General features: G+C 43.4%; 1 protein-coding gene across 5 annotated transcripts in view; it reads right to left on the reverse strand.

The window, feature by feature from the left end:
• LRRC8D (leucine rich repeat containing 8 VRAC subunit D) overlaps positions 1–13,998 on the reverse strand; it is a 91,303-nt gene extending 77,305 nt beyond the window's left edge. For 2 of the 5 annotated variants that reach the window (XR_005226460.1, XR_006292733.1), the window contains exon 1: positions 11,406–11,601. The gene's annotated coding sequence lies outside the window, so the exon portion shown is untranslated. Of the gene's footprint in view, positions 1–11,405; positions 11,616–13,926 lie in introns of those variants that run through there. The other 3 variants (XM_043552997.1, XM_037906552.2, XM_037906553.2) reach the window with 3 other exon arrangements.
• Between the last annotated feature and the right edge of the window lie 3,709 nt (positions 13,999–17,707).

Consider the following 17,707-nt stretch of genomic DNA (forward strand, 5'->3'; position numbering starts at 1 on the left):
TCCCACTCTATTTCAGGGACTCCCTGTAAACCTGCCTCCATGCCAGGAGTTCTGCATTCCCCCCCTTTCCTCTGACACCAAGGACTCGGGGTGCTCATGTCTCCTTCCCCCAGGCCAGAGTCCCTATGGTCCATCATTCTTATTTATTCTTTCTCTCTCTGGGAGAGAAGTCATTCAGAGTGTCACCAACCATTTTAAACTGCATTGGGAGGATTGTTTGGAAGGCTTTAATGGCTGTCATCAGCCAGTTCTTTAAACTATCGGCAATTTTGGAAGCTGCTAACCAGATGCCAGTGGTTCCATGTCCCCTGCCCCCTTTTGGTTTAGCATCATGTTACACCCCAAACTGAGAAGTTCAGTGCAAGGCTATGCAAACTTGGTCAACTGGCAGGTAAAAATATTTTCAGACAAATGTAATTGCCTTTGAAGAAGCCCTTAAAAGGCGGGTGGGAGGGAAATGAATGGAATGCTTGGGAGAGGTGGACATAAGTTCTGAAGCCTGCAGTCCTCTCTTTATCCACAGAAGAAACCCAGAGGGGTAGTAGCCCTGAATACTGCCCCAGCAGTGTTTCAACTCTGGCCTGGTAACTGAACAGGCAATTTTAAACTGATGTAATTAAATGGTGCAAAACTCTGTGGGGACACTGCATTTGATTTAAACCTGGTTTATATTGATTTAGCTTGCATCAGGAAATTTACAGGCATATGCTATACCAATATAATTAGTTTGAAACTGATGTGTGCACATCTACGCCATGCATTTGCACCAGTTTAATTACATCAGTTTTTAAATGGATTTTAGTTAAATTGGTGCAACTTGCATGTTTGGATAGTGCCTTAGGCACAAAGACCTTATTTCCAATTATAAGATTAGGTTCAGTCTAAAAAACAGAATCCCCACACCTTTCACTTGCAGAATGGTATGATCTAGGCCTTTTCAATTTGCTCGTGTTTATCTTGTCAGATTGCTGCCCTTTATCTCCTCTACCTGCCATACTTGATCCTGTTTCCAATCTTTTTTGTCTTCATTTACTAACAATTCTTGTTTTCCTGTAACTCAAGGCTAGTATACTGACAGAATTTTCACTGATTTCAGTCTTACTTTAAAATAGATTTTGTTACACTGGTGTAAATGTCTGTTGTGGACAATCTTAAATTGGTTTGAGTGCCTTGGATTGATCTCTCTCAATTCAGCAACAATTAATCCCTTACCAAATTAACAACAAAATTTACGTGTCCACAACTTTTTAAATAATATAGATTTAAAACTCTGTTGTTAGAGAAGGCCAGTTTCAGATCTCCATGACCCACTCTACCAAAGATGTGCCAGTCCAACAGACTTCTAATGCTTTTTACATCCATTCCCCCATTTCAGGTGTTACTTTTTTCTGTTCTTGTATTGTACAACCCATCCTTACTCCCTTTTCACTGTGCATTTTAGGTAGAGTAAATGACTAGAATTACAACTTTTGAAGCAGAGAAAGAAGTATGAGACATGAAGATGTGTTTGTACTACAAGAGATTTGGGTATTTTTGAAGGAACAGGATTATCAAACCTATTCTCCATCTTCCACTACCATAGATGCAGGCAAGATAAAATACTGAATAGGCCTGGTATAGATTATAGAACAAGTACCTAAAATAAAACTTTTAAAGAGAAAAAAATGCCTCAAAGGTTTCATGTTTCTTTCTTTGGCCGTCTTCCTGTTTGAGAAGGCTTAGGATTTATTATATATATTTTAAAAATGGAAAAGGAGCATGCATATGCAAGTTTCTGGATAGCAGTCATTGTGAGGAACTCTGCATGTAGGCTTCTGCTTTTGTATTTTTAAACCTCGGATAGATTAAGCGTGAAGTCTGGTTCCTCTCTGAATCTTTGATTAAGGCAATTGCTAATTTATGTGGAGAGTGTAGCCATAGTGGTGCTTGTGGGGGCGAAAGGGGGAGTAGATAGGTGAGAGAATGTAATACCTTTCACTGGTCTGGACCAACAAGTTAACTTTTAATATACAAACTGTCAGACTAAAAGGGTTATTGACTTCCTTTTGGGAATTTGTGCAAAAAGCATTATCTGTCTATGTTGTGTAAGTTGGTAGACAGGTTTAAATCATTAGTGGATGTTTGCATTAGTACACTACAGAAAGGTTTATTAATGAATAATAATAGTGTCAAAAGTTGCATCAGTGCAAGGCACTGTAATCAGAACCAAATAAGTATTGTATAAACAATATCTTTGCACATAACACTGATACCCACAGATGAAACCTTTGACCTGAAAGCTTAATTTACAATCCGTTTATGCATTATTTGCTGATCAGAGTACTGGATGTAGACAGAAACAAACAGGCTATGGACAGAGTTTATTAGCAATAACAAACATTTAAGAAATACAACTCGAAATATACACACAAAAGTTACATAAAGATTTCCATTCATTTATCAGCCCTCTTCTAACTTTAAACATCGCATTCTCTTTCACACCTCACTTCAGTAATTCTGCACAAGAGATCATCCAATTATTCATGTGCTTTACACCAGTATCTACCTTTCATCAATTGCTACTAGTGTAAAAGTTCCCCTTCATCCCCATCTTGAGGTCTGTGTTTACAGCTGGCCTTAGAACACGCACACACACAAAAAAAAAAAAGGCATGTGGTGTATTGGATTAATTTTCTACTTAGAACCATGGCTTTACACATGTGACCCAGAGGCCCACTGGTGGTTCACTACTCTGTGTCAGCAACTTGTCAGACCTGACATACTCAATACATCTAACAGTTGTCGTGTAATGTACCATTAGAAAACCACACAACTCTCTGACCATTAATATTATTGTGTGGTGTATGAATAGGTAACATAGGCAAAACATGCTGACATGTTTTTAAAAGGCACCCCACCCAGAATGTGGTTCTGCCTGCTTGCATGTGTCTTCAAGGTAAATCGAGAGTCATTGGAAATGCATTTACATAAAAGGTTAACAAGGCCATCAACTTAACACGGGAAGGAACCAACATTAAGTCTTCACCAGACCACATGGTATCTCTTCCCAGCAGGAGAAAAGAAACTTTATAGACCAGTAAACCTTTGAAATGTATATTCAGATAAAGAGGGGATCTGTACCTTAAATGATAAGCAACTGAATTAACTGATTGTATACAATAGTACTGTATTATAAAAGCATATAGAGTAAGGTCTTCTCTGACAGCCTATGACACACTGGTGATCAATGTCATTGTGAAATGTATGTATTAATACAATGTGAGGAATTACGGATACTCCATGATGTTATGCTTTAAAGTCTGTGACTAAACACTGGGAGAAAATTATTTTCTCCCAGACAGGAGGGAAGGTGGAATAAAACCAGTGGGAGCCCTATTTACATACAAATCAGCAGAGGGAGGGGAAGTCCACAAGAAGGGAAGAAGAGCAGGAAGCGTTCCAGGCTTTTGAAACAGACAATGAATTTTGGGTGCTATAAGTGGGGCAAAAAGACCTTTGAGTTATGACTTGAGGGATTCAAAGGGCTAGAGCTCTTAAAATCACAGGACACTGGGTCCTTCAACCAAGGGGGCTGAAGTTTCTGGGAACTAAGTATAGATAATAAACCTACTTTGGCAAAGACTGTAACTTGCTGAAATTAAGTTTTAGTCTTAGAAGCATATTTTCACTTTTGTTTGCTTGTATCTCTTTCCTTATACTTGGTATCGCTTAAACCTATGTGACTTTGTTTAATAAACTGGTTTCACTTTTACTATAAACTACTTCAGTTGTGTGATTGAAATAAGACTGCTTGTCAAACACCAGTTAAATTAATGAGCTGCAGCATATTGACTAACAACTTTTGTGAGCAGTCCAGGAGAGGGCTGGACACTACAGAGGTAGACAGTTTTGGGGAAATTCAGGACTGGGGGGGGATGTTGAGGTCACTCTGCAAAAAGTAACTGGTTGGTGAAGCCAGGGTGGGACCTGCATGCTTGTAATGCTGGCAGTTGGTGTCAGGGCTGTTAGCCACAGCAGTATAGCACAGAAAGCACCCAGAGTTACAGGACAGGCTGTGACAACCCCTTGCTGGTCTGCTGTGAACCCCAAAATGTCACAATACTGTATAACTTTCCTATGACTGCAGAGATCATCTTGCAGCAAGATAAGTTCTTAAAACAACACTGATTCAGTACTGCCTCTAGTAAATGTGAAATCTGGCCTAGCACCATTCAGGTTTTAAAACGCTAGAGGAAGTTCTAAGCCAAGGTTCCTGTAGAAAACAAAAGCCTTATGGAGAAACCAATTGAGAGTACGTCTTTACTTCAGAGTTAACCCAGGCTCTTGCCTGCATTTTAGCCCAAACTCTCCCCCATCCTACTACACAGAAAAACCTCTGAAACTGGATTTGGAGGTGCTTTAAGCCTGGGCTAATTTTTGTGGCTGATGGGGTGGGTCAGAGCTCCAGCTCCACTTTAACTAGGATTGGAACATGCCCTTGTTGAAGTGGGGATACAAGCAAAAGCCACTCAAATGCTGAAAAGTGTCTTCCCACAATTAGTTGTGGAAGCCCCAGCACAAAGAACAACAGGATATGCCCGACGGCTATGCAGAAAACAGGGATCCAGTAACATGGGTAGGGCTTTGCTGTGAGAATGCTCCCACCTGGGCTAAGCTAACCTGAATGCTAAGCATCCAGTTAACTGTGCAGTGAAGATATATCCTTAATGGCCACCTGAAAAAGACAAAAATCAGACTGTGTTCTCTTTTTGTTTGTTTACTTTTCTTTCTTTCTAGTGCCTAAAGAAGGCCTAAGGTTTTAACTTTGCTTCTTTCTTTACATCAGACGTCTAGGTGAGAACTAGTAGGAAGACAACATGAAGACAGCCAAACCTGAGCAATTGAGATGGAAACAGATTTTTATTCAGATTGTTTCAAACTCTTGTTTATTGGGGTTTTGTTTACCGCTTTTTAATTCAAATGTCAGAAAAAAAAAACACATTGGAAGAGAAGCTCTTGTTAAAGTGTGAAACATCTCCTCCCCCTTAACTGAGGGCTGAGAAAGCTCCCACTTCACTTCTCTGGTCCTCCAAAAAGTCCCCCAACAAAACTAGGAATGACCAGGCCTGATATTTCTAAGATTGGCGGGGGGGGGGGAACAGCCTTACACTTTTCAAGCAGTAAAAGAGGTCACAGGCTCAATTGTCTCACTCTTCTGTAGGTCACCTTTAATATAAAATCCTGGACTACATAGAACGATGTGTCTGCTCTGCTCATCTTTCCTTTTGCTAGTTGCTCTATGCATTCAGCCTGCTAATTTCCTCATTCCCCTCTCTAATATTGTTTTCAAAAAGAGCATTTTGTTCAAGAAGAGGGTGGCAAATTTTTGCCAGCCTCCTCTAGGGTGGTAGTGCTTTGTACCACAGTTGTTCCTTAAAGGTGGAGTAGTACAAAATTGTCCCCTTCACCCTTACATGGAACATCACTTTGGTGGCTTAGAGGGGAGCACAAGCAGAAAGAGAGTTGTAGACAGTAACAGCGTTAAAGAATGTATCAGCACAATATTTTCATAGCCTCATTCACACGGATAAGATGAAAAGGATAGAAAGGGAAACAATTTCTCTTTGTACAGTTCTCAGAGTAGCAGCCGTGTTAGTCTGTATCCGCAAAAAGAAAAGGAGGACTTGTGGCACCTTGAGACTAACAAATTTATTTGAGCATAAGCTTTCGTGAGCTACAGCTCACTTCAAGTGAGCTGTAGCTCACGAAAGCTTATTCTCAAATAAATTTGATGAAGTGAGCTGTAGCTCATGAAAGCTTATTCTCAAATAAATTGGTTAGTCTCTAAGGTGCCACAAGTACTCCTTTTCTTTTTGCGAATACAGACTAACACGGCTGCTACTCTGAAACCTGTCAAATAAATTTGTTAGTCTCAAGGTGCACAAGTCCTCCTTTTCTCTTTGTACAGTGGCAACAAGCAGGTGCTTGATGCACTGATATCACTTTAATACCACTGCTTTTCTTCCTTAAAGATGAATGAAACAGATACTTTGCTTGCTAGATTCCAAGAGACAAATCTACTCCCACAGAGGAATATAATTTTTAGGCCCCAGGGCATTTCTGGAGGTGCTAAATCAGGGTCCTATAAGACAGTCTTCTCTGTTTGTTCCACGAAGGAGATGGGAAGCCAGTCTGCAAGACTGGAAGAATACAAATACAGAGATATTGAAAAAGAGCTTTGATTCCTTTCATGAAAGAAAGTTTCGGCAATAGATAGTTAAAATTAACAATGTGGAAATGAGTGTTACTGACTGTGTTAGAAAGTGCCAACCTCACTTGTGACGCACTTTGCTTTTTAACAGGTCAAAAAAACAACAAGATGATTCTCAGCTAGTTGAAAGTTGAGAATGCTGGCTTTGTTCTTTAGTAAATTTGTATGGGGACTCTGAAAAAGTTTTGTTTGGCAATCAGTGCCTATTCTTGCTAAGTGGATAAGAGAAAACTGCACCCATTTTACTCAGCCCAAGAGATTTTGAGCTAAATCTATCCCTGGTGTAATTCTGATAGAGTCAAAGGAGTTGCACCATTGAAAAATGGGACCCAAAATGTTCTCAAGGTAGAGGTTGGTCCAAAAATAGGTGTTACCTCACTCACCCATCACTCTCAAGGTAAGAAGCACTTGTCACCATGAATAAACTGTGATATTTATTTAAAACAACGAATTACAATGGACTTTTCTGAGCCTAGTGCTGGAGGCAGGTATCACGCTGGAAAATGTCAGTCCGGTGTTCAAACATGATTTAAGGGCCCACTCCCGCAAACGCTTAGGGCTTGTCTACACTTACATTTTATAACGCTCTAACTTGCTGGCTCAGGAGGGTGAAAAATCACCCCCGAGCACAGCAAGTTTGAGCACTTTAAAGGGCTACTGTGGACAGGCTCCCAGCACTCGGAGCCGCGCTCCCAGCGCTCAGAGCTATTCCCCTCGTGGAGGTGGATTACCAGGAGCGCTGGGAGACCTCTCTCCCAGCCCTCGCACATGACCACACTCACATTTCAAAGCGTTGCAGTGGGAGCGCTCCCAAGGTGGCGCTTTGAAGTTTCTAGTGTAGACGTAGCCTCACTAAAAACATGAACCTGTGGAAGCCAACCAGTATGGCCAATAGTAAATTTTTACAGATCCAGTCCTAAGACTGGTGCCAAAGACTTTTACAGGGAAGCAGACCCACGAGACTACACATGTGGAAAATTACGTACCTCCATACGTTTTTGCAGGATTGGGTCCAAAGCGTGTAACCCAGTTTTTAGTCTGCTTTGCCAAAGGAACACTTTCACAGAGTTTCAAATTTATAAAAGAGTTTACAAGTCTTAACAGAAACCAAGAGTTTGGGGGGGGAGGGGGGGAGAGAGGGGTGTTTTTTTTTTTTATTTTCTAAACACTTCAGTGGGGAGAAAAAATTGTTTTGATGTTAGCCTCCCCCTGCAATGTTTGGCATTGTGATAATATAGAAGAACCAGGGAAATGGAACTGAACAGAAACAAAAACATAACTGAGTAATCTAGTTTCACTGTTGAAAGAAATACAAAAATAAAAAACAGCCTAAAATGTGAAAAGCTCATTTTAAAAAAAAAATATTACTACTAAAGTGCATTATTAGTAATGCCACAAATTGTTTATAAAACTACGTGAAAACAAGAAGCAACTGCATGAAGACAAGGAACTTAATCATTTTTAATTGTAAATTGTCTCTTTAACAGGCAGAAGAAAACCTTATATTCTTTGTATTTTACAAAAGAAACATTTTGATTGAATAATCAGGTGTTCATTAGTACGTATCTTGGAAACTGGTTAAGAGTCTATTTCTCTGGGCTCCCACACTGCTTGCATCACAAAGTATGCCACATTTCAGCAAGATGTCTGTCTCCAGCACTAGGCTCTAATTCAGAATTTTAATCCTCAAAACATTGTCTAATCCTTAGAGATTAGCCAGGGTCCCTTGGATTAAGACTAGCCAATTCCACTGTGGTTGAGAGAGGTGCAGTAACAGGGACCATTTGCAGCCACTGCGATGAGGCACTGACTCAGGATTCTTGGTCATCCACCCACCCACCAACTGCAAGAGGAGGAAATGACACAGCAACAGATGGGATCAGGAGAGAGGGAAGAACCAGCTAGTGACACAGGGCCTGATCCAAGGGCCTCTGAAGTCAACTCCCACTAAATTCAGAGTAGGCTTTGAATCAGCACCATAATACAGAGCAGGGAACCAATGAGGAATGGGGGTAAAGAGAGAACAAACTTCAGCTGACAATTTTCAGGACAATCACACTATTGGATTAAAGCAACACCTATCACATTTATTTCACGGTTACAAGTACTTCTGACCACAGAACATATGTCTAGTTTCAGAGCCAGTGCTGGCCCAGTGGGGGCCCTAATCAGGAATCCCCCCACCCCAACACATACTAATAATAGAGTGGGGGCCCTTGAGCTGCTTGGGGCCCTAAGCAATTGCTTAGTCTGTTTATGCCTAGCGCCAGCTCTAGCTAGTTTTCTCTGACTGCTGCCATGCATTTCATTTCTTATTCTCCTGCATTTAGAAGCACTTCCCCAACAGCATTAGTTTATGACTCACCAGAAATGGAATTAGGAAAGATGCCCTAAAAGAAGATGTACAATTGGCGTATCTCCTGGTTGTTACCTACTTCTAGTGGAAAGAAAAACACTTGTCTGAAGTCAGAGGAAAGTGAGCTGAATGTGCTCTCAGTAAAAAGCTGGTGCATCCAGCAAAGCTGCATGCGTCACACAGAAGTAAAATGCTTAGCAAGGCTAAACAATGGAATACCATGGAGGAACCAGATTTTGCATGTTCCAATGAGTTATAGTAGTGCTATGTTTGATATTTAATTTTTGTGTGTGCGTGTCTGACTGCTTTAACTTACCCAGTTCTTAACATGGTCATGACAGGAACAGGCTTGTTCTTATCAATATTACCTTCATGTGGTAGCAGCATGGAAAGTTTCTCTATTTTAGAATTAGTGTTGTTGCTTTATTAATCTCCCCTGGGTTTGTAAATGTTACACAGACAGCGGTCCCACTTCTAAATGGATTTTAAAACTCCTATCAGATACACAGCATCATGTTCTGGAGATTATGATTTTTTTAATCAGACAATTTTAATCAGACAATACAAGATTTACAGCCAAGTTATAAATCCCTGAGAATGGATTTAATTCACAGCATTTCACTTGGTGTATTGATCCAAGATCAATGGTGAATAAATAATGTAATATTAATTGCTGTTCACTGTTGAAGCCCTTAATTTAGTCATGAAGAAAATGAGTGTAGACCCACTGGAAAAGCAGATCTACAGTTAACAGATTTTAAACCAGCTTGTGAAGTAAAGAGGGCTAAAATGTATTTGATAGGTTACACTGGGGGATCAGGACCTTGGTAGGTTTCAGACTAGCAGCCGTGTTAGTCTGTATCCTCAAAAAGAACAGGAGTACTTGTGGCACCTTAGAGACTAACAAATTTATTTGAGCATAAGCTTTCATGGGCTACAGTCCACTTCATCGGATGCATAGAATGGAACATATAGTAAAAAGAGAGATATATATAAATACAGAGAACATGAAAAAGTGGAGTAAGAGGTTAATTAATTAAAATGAGCTATTATCAGCAGGAGAAAAAAAAACTTTAGTGATAATCAAGATGGCCTGAGTTGACAAGAAGGTGTGAGGACCTTGGTAGCATCCCATCAGATTTTACTTTTTAGAAGCTCAATAGCCCCTGTCCACTTAGCAGTTGCTTATCGTTTGGCTTCATAGGTAATTTCTTTTCTATCTTTAATGCTACCAGAGCTGATGGACATAACCCTGTTTGTATGGCACAGAAATTAAGCCTTCCCTAGATATATTTTGAAAGAGAGAGAACACCATCATTGACAACAATGATCAGCAACATATACCACAAATTGGTGCTAAAGCTAATTTAGCTGCTGCTATAGACAGGAAAAACACATTTTCAGCACCATTACAAAAATCATTCCTGAGACTTGGTTTTATCAAGCAGTAGGTCAATCACTTAGAGACTAGACTTAAGAGTCAAATACTGGCTCTGTCATAGACCTTCTGTGTGACCTTGGACTTCAGGTCACACACTGTTAGGACAGGGATAATAAAACTTCAACTTGGAGAGGGGTTGCAAGGATTAATAGACAATGCTCTGAAATTTCCATACAACAGACACTATAGAGGTGTTATTGTACTGCCATTTAATGGCAAGGATACCTAAAAAGCAGGGAAATAAAGATGGTTCATTGACCAGAAGACTGATGTAGTAAGTGTTATAAATTTACATAGCAAATATTACATAGGTTAAGGCCCTTTATCTGTGCCTAGTGCAACATCAAGAAAATATTTGACCCCATTAGAAAAACCACAAATAATCAGTGGTTGCACACTGATTTCATAATGCAATATGGGGAAAGAGGGTCCAGAAAGAGACTGATTTTTTTAGCTGGATGTATCCCCAGTGGGATAAAATCAAGTACACTTCCATACCCAAGGCTTGCTCCAGTATCATACCCTGGCATGCAATGCTACACACACACACACACACACACAGTAAAAATATTAAACAGAGATTTTAAAAAGGAAAATCTCTCTGGATGAACTATAGTATTCTTCCTGTCAACTGCAAAACTAGTTACCCTTTCGGTTTCCACTACTGGTATTCCAAGTGTTTATGGATGCCCCTGTTGCCAGGGGAAGGCAGAGCTACTTTTATGACGGTGGGTATGTATAACTATTAGTCTGGGGACACTAGTCCTGCTCCTGCCTGCTTCAGTTCACTTTGCTAGTACTGGGTGAATTCTAGCCTCTCTTCTAACAGGGTCTCCCGGCCAACACAAATATGGACTTTGTGCAATTATCTGAAAACACCAGGGGTGGCAAGAGATGTGCAGTTTTCCTGCAGTGGTATTGATCTGGCAATCGGACACGGGCTCTGTCCTTACCAGTCCTGGGCCAGCCTCTGGGGCTGCCCGGTCAGTCAGCGCAGACATGATCCGTCACTGGGAGCCAGCGACATCACTTTTATTCTTAGCATTTCCTGTAAGCGGCTGTTTGTTGCATAAGGAAGAGCCACTGGAGCTACAGCCGCCGGGTAAGCCCCACTCACGTGCAGACAGAGCGGGAGGGGCGAAGCAGAGGGAAGGAGGGAGGCGAGGGGCAGCGCCGCTGTCCGGGAACCTTGACGCTCCCCCAAGCAACCGGATTCTCAGGGCCGGGGGGGGATCCCTGCTGGCACCGCTCCCCCGCGGCTGCTGCACCCGCACCAGCAGCCGCCTCCCTGCCCGGGGGCCCGCACCACCCCGGCTGCAGCTCCCTGCCCCCGGCGCCCCGGGGCTGCAGCAACAAACCTTGGCGGAGGGCGCGGCAGGCAGGTAGGGGCAGCCGCAGGGCGAATCACTCCGGCGGGGCGGCCACGGGGGCTCCCGGCGGCTAGCAGCGCCCTGCAGCCCGCGCCGCCACACGCCACGCGGCTCCGCTCGGAGACCGGCTGAGACCGGCCCGGCAGCTGGGGCGCCAGCCCTAGCCCGGGGCCCGCCAACCACGGCGCAGGGCGCAGCCAATGGCCCACGCGGCAGCGCCCATGTGATCGTCGGGCCCCTCCCAGCTGCGCGGCGCGGCACCCCTGCGCTGCCAGGGATCAGGTGCTGCGGGGCCGCTCGCCGCAGGTGTGTGGGAGGAGAGAGCGGTCGGTTGGGCCCCCGGGTGTTGTCCGCCTGCTTCCAGGTCTGCTGCTTGCAGGATCGCCCCAGCTGCTGCCGCTCCAGCCTCACCGCGCCCCGAGAGCCCGGCCCAAGTTCCGGAGCCCCCTCCCGAGCCCAGCTTCCCCACGGTGCGGGGCACTGGGACCATGGGCAAGTTACCTAATGGCGCTGTGTCTAGTTGGCTGTCTGTGACATGGGGAGAAGAGCGACGCAGGGACTGTGAGGGGTACCCGTTGAACACCCCAAAGGGAAGGGAAAAGTCTTAGTGGCCAACAAATCCATGGCCATTTAGGACTTAGTAAATGTCCCGGTGCTAAACACCTTGGCCCTGTGGGGCTGTCTGGCAATACCGGGGATGGATTCAGATCCTCTATTCCAAAACCAGAGGCACAGCTTTCACTACAGGAGGATGACAGGTTTCAGAGTAGCAGCCATGTTAGTCTGTACCTGCAAAAAAAAGGGAGTACTTGTGGCACCTTAGCGACTAACAAATTTATTTGAGCATAAGCTTTCATGATGTGAAGTGATGAAGTGAGCTGTAGCTCAGGAAAGCTTATGCTCAAATAAATGTTAGTCTCTAAGGTGCCACAAGTACTCCTTTTCTTAGTACAGGAGAATGGTTTTTAGCAGTATGACGCATAGGACGTGTAGCCAAGCACTTTGGATTCTACAAAGGCATTGGTATATGTGTACCCTCCCTTCCCTCCCCCCATTCATTATCGTTTTATTATAAGAATATGGCAAGAATCTCGGTGTTCTTAAGAACTCTGTCTGGAGTCCTGCAGGTTACTAACTCTAGGCACGTGAATAGTCCCATTGAAAACAATATCATTGACTCACATGCCTACAATTAAATATGTTCATAAATGTTTGCCGAATGGAGGCCTATAATTCTTATTAAGCTCTTTTAATGTTCTTTCTATAAGTCAATCATATCTTTATCTTTAAAACATTTAGAACTTTAAGGGCCGTTTGTTATAAAGAGACAGCTGAAGGCAATTTAAGCTCACTATTCAGATTGTGGAGAGACAAGGTGAGGTAATATCTTTTAGTGGATCAATTTCCATTGTGGGAGTGAGACAAGTGTTTGAACTTCATGAAGCTCTTCCTCAGGTCTGGGAAAGATACTCGGAGGGTCACAGCTAAATACAAGGTCAAACAGAGTTTAGCATAAGCAGTTAGCAAATATCTAAGGGACTATTCAAGGTGAAGTGGCCCATTAACTCCCCTGTAGTCATAGGGTATAAAGAGGGGTTAATGAGTTACAGATGGTTGTAATAAGCCATAAATCTAGTGTCTTTATTAGGACAATGATTTTTAGTATCTAGCAAGGTTATGAATTAAGATCCGAGGCTCATCTTTTGAAAGTGTGGTGTGGGTTTACTGAAAGGATGAGGACTTATAGGTCAGAGATAGAGGGATAGCTTGTGAAAAGTGTTCACCCATAAGGGATGTTGTGTACATTATCCAGTGCCCTAAATGCCCCCAACACCCTATTTCCCCTTGTTTTTTCCTACCCCCCCCCCCCGACGTTCTTGTTAAACCCTGGATTTGTGCTGGAAATGGCCCACCTTGATTATCATACACATTGTAAGGAGAGTGATCGCTTTACATAAGCTATTACCAGCAGGAGAGTGGGGTGGGGGGAGAGAAAAGTTTTGTAGAGAAAACTTTTCATGCTTTGTGTATATAAAAAGATCTTCTATACTTTCCACAGTATGCATCCAATGAAGTGAGCTGTAGCTCACGAAAGCTTATGCTCAAATAAATTGGTTAGTCTCTAAGGTGCCACAAGTACTCCTTTTCTTTAAAATAAGATAACCTTTAAAACAGGGGTGGGCAAACTTTTTGGCCCGAGGGCTACATCTGAGTAAGGAAATTGTATGGCGGATCATGAATGCACACAAAATTGCGGGTTGGGGTGTGGGAGGGGGTGAGGGCTCTGGGGTGGGGCCAGAAATGAGTTCAAAGTGTGGGAGGGGGCTCTGGACTGGGGCAGGGGGACAGTGAGGGCTCCAGCTGGCGCTGCATGTTCTGGGGTGGGGCTGGTGATGAGGGGTTGGGGGTGCAGGAGGGTGCTCTGGGCTTGGAACAAGGGGCTCCTAGGGCAGGAGGGGGATCAGGGCTAAGGCAGGGGGTTGGGGTGCAGGCTCCAGGCGGTACTTACCTCAAGCAGCTCCCGGAAGCAGCATGTCCCCACTCCGGATCCTATGTGGAGGCACGGTCAGGTGGCTCTGTGCACTGCTCCGTACACAGGCGCCGCCCCTGAGTTCCCATTGGCCATGGTTCCCGGCCAATGGGAGCTGCGGGGGCGGTGCTTGGGGCGAGGGCAGTGTTTGGGGGCCTCTGGCTGCCTCTATGCGTAGGAGCTGGAGCGGGGACATACCGCTGCTTCGAGGAGCCGTGCGGAGCCACCGCACATGCGGAGCAGGGCAAGCCCCGGACCCCGCTCTGCAGTGGAAACTCGAGGGCCAGACTAAAATGTCTGAAGGGCCAGATGTGGCCCCCGGGCCATAGTTTGCCCACCCCTGCTTTAAAAACAACTAATTTCAGTGAAAACATAATTTTGGTTTGGAGTTAAATGTTTCCTGCAGTGGTTTGCAACCTAAACATTACAGTATTGTGCTAGTGCTTGAGTACCAGAAACAGCAGCAAAACACCTATAAACAAAATAAAGCCAAACAGTTTGCGTCATTGTCCAAGATAAGTGAAATGCAATAGGAAACTAAATCTTTGCTGACATGGCCCCGCCCGACCAGTCGTGCATTGTAGCCCTAAATGGTCACAACTTCCTGAAGAATGGAGGGCACTTCGTCATATCCATCAAGGCCAACTGCATCGACTCCACAGTGGCGCCTGAGGCCGTCTTCGCCTCCGAGGCGAAGAAGATGCAGCAGGAGAACATGAAACCCCAGGAGCAACTGAAGCTGGAGCCCTACGAGCGAGACCAGGCTGTGGTGGTGGGGATTTACAGACCTGCTCCTGAACAGAAGAAGTAGCGTCTCCTTGGAGCTCCTTGTCACTAGGCCCCCAGGCTGGATCCCTTCATCTGCTGGCATTGGGCCTGGGTGTGGGGTTGTCTTGCTGCCCACCCTTCCTCTCCCGCAGGACTCATTTCTATTCGGCTTTGTGGATTTTTTTTTCCAGATGTATTTTTATTAAAATATGGGAAAATGGAAACAAAAAAAACCCCACCACAAATGGCAGAAAGTACACTTGAATTTCAAAATCCTTTCAGTTTTAATTATCTAAAGGATTATTTGCAGACAGGATCTTTTGGTAACTCTCCTTTGGTTCATCCACGTGGCGCTTATTACAGGCCCTGGAGAGCTGGGGGAGGGATCAAAAGGTAGGTTTATACGACCTTTGCCCTCTCTCCATCCACAGGAATCCAGGGTTTGCAGTAATCTACATTCATTTGTGACAGCCCTTTAGAAGAAGGTACACTCATGGGGGTTCCCAGACATGTACACTGCTCTCCAGCAATACCTCTTCACGGGAGAAGTTGGAATGGGGTGTTATCCAGTTTGGGATCTTCAGCTGCCTGGTTTAAGGCTGCTTTAACCCAGTTGGGCCTGAGGACTTAGCCCTTTGCTTTTTTAAAATTTGATTATTTTTAACCTGCTCTTCTCCATTTAAAGCTCTTTAAAATTACAGAGGAAGGACCTCTTCAGCAGCATCAGCTTCAGAGACCAAAGGAAAATTAGGTCAACTCTAGTTAGCTTTCATCTTTGAGCACTGTTTTCATCAATTTATTTTAATTTACTTCAGTTCTGTTTTTAGCTCAGCTCCTGTTTCAAATAATTAGTTGTAATTTATTTTCAACTGTTTTTTAGGAAGTTCAGTCTGGATTTTGGTTATTTTTCTCTCTTAGATCATCACTTATATTATTTTTGGCCAGCTTTGAAAAGTCTCACAAGTGTAACCTTGGTAGGGTAATTTGTTTTGTTTTAACTGACATAGAGACCATGCTTATGTAGGGTCTCTGCTTCTGGGGCTCTATGCACTGAAGGATTAACAGAGATAAAAGCAGGCCATGCTGGTAAACATCAAGAGAGGTGAAGACAGATAATAAAAAGAGTCAGTGATTGGGAAATCCTGAATTTTTCTGCCAGCTGTCTACAATCAAGCATAAAAAGATTTTTTACCAACTCAGAGCTTGCCAAAACTAGCTGGATCCACATAAGTTTAGTGTCAAATCAAAGGAGTCTTGCTAAGTCCAGACATACTAGCAAGAAAAAAAATGAATCCAGGAGCAGTAAGTGAGAAAACAAAACCAGAGAGATCTAGATACAATTAGAGCCCAGGTCTGACACAAACATGTAGTAGGTGCTGTAATGGAGTGTAAAAGGCTCACCTCCTACAGAATATATGGTTTTTATCTCTTTTAGTTGCGTGTCTCAAGAGGTAATTATAACTCTTTAAGCTCTATGCCTCCCTTATTTTAAAACTTTCCTGTCACACAAACTCTTAACCTTTCCCCAGTTTTGAGTGTGATGTTTGCCTTCTTCAGAACGGTCTCCTTTAGGCCCAATTCCTTAGTGCCCTATGGCCCCTTTTGCCAGATAGGAGCCCCTGTGCCTGGCGCATGGATGGCTGTGTGTCCTCTACACAGGATGTGAGGCATTCCAAGGTGTGATGGAGGAAGGAGGTGATGGTTCTGGTTCAAGGCAAACCTGACCCCCAGCTTCTTCTTCTTCTCAAGGCAAACCTGACCCTCAGCTTTCCTGCAGTGGTCCACAGCTGGCCATTGCTACAGGAGTATGAGTTAGAGTGGCCCTCAAGTTATGCTATCTAAAAAAAGATATACGAGAAACAAAAGTCAGTTCCGTGAATCTGAAAAGCCCATGAACAGGGGAGGCACAAACTGCATCAGCTCAGTACCTAGGCAGGGATGAATCTGACCCTTTATGATTAAGAAAACACGTGAGTGAACCTTGCTAATTTGCACTAATGGCTGCGGGAGGCATTACAGATTCCTGAATTCTGGGCATTAGTGACTACATTAGCAAGCAAAAATACAATGATAGTGCATCACAGAATGTAATATATTCATTTAATTTTACAACCGCAGTTTAGTTTTAATTAGGCTAATTTTCTAGTCTTAATTAAAACAAAATCATTTTGTGCCATCCGCAAATTTTGCCCCCTCACCAGTCCCTGCTTTCTCAAATCATTAATAAATACATTAGAGAATATCGGCCATACCAGGGAACTCTGGGGTACCTGCTCTGCATTTTGCCAGGTTGAGAAATTGACCGTTATTTCCTAGATAATTTCTAACAGAGGAGAGCATTCTACCTCTCTCCCAAAGACAATATATTTCCTCTTGTGAGAGAGACTGTGTGGAGAATGAGGCAAATAGACATTTTATTTTTTATAAATATCACGTGCATCTCAGTTTACCTGTGTGATATTGTCCTGCCTGGCTGCATAGAGTTAAATCAATGGAGGCTGCAAGGGGAAAACCAACATGAAACAGAACAATGGTAAAGATAAGGTAGAGTCCCAGAGAATACCAATGATCTTTAAGGAAAGAATGGGAAAGCTAATGATTGGGGGATACCCCTGGCTTGCTAAATTTATTCTTCCAAGGCAGAACCTAGGATCAAAGGGGATGTTAAAACCTTGAAGATACTGGCCTAGAGAAGAAGGGGGTGGTGAATGGGCTGTCAGCAGCTGCCCAGGAGGGAAACGCTGGCAGAGACACACCAAAGGAGGGAGAGAATGCAGCAGTGCAGTCTGCTTTTATCAGCCTAGAGATGGAAATAACTGGGCTGAATGGAATTTACCAATGCTTGCAAGGAAAGATGCATATAGGCCCTTTGCTTTGTGTGCTATGAACCTTTGGGGGACTAAACAATGCTTTGTTTTGAAGAAGTCCTTTTTACTTTAATCAGCTTGTTGGTCAAAAGTCCCTGGAGGAAAAGGACTTATAAGTGCCAGAC

This window comes from Chelonia mydas, chromosome 8, assembly GCF_015237465.2.
Source record: "Chelonia mydas isolate rCheMyd1 chromosome 8, rCheMyd1.pri.v2, whole genome shotgun sequence".
NCBI lineage: Eukaryota > Metazoa > Chordata > Testudines > Cheloniidae > Chelonia > Chelonia mydas.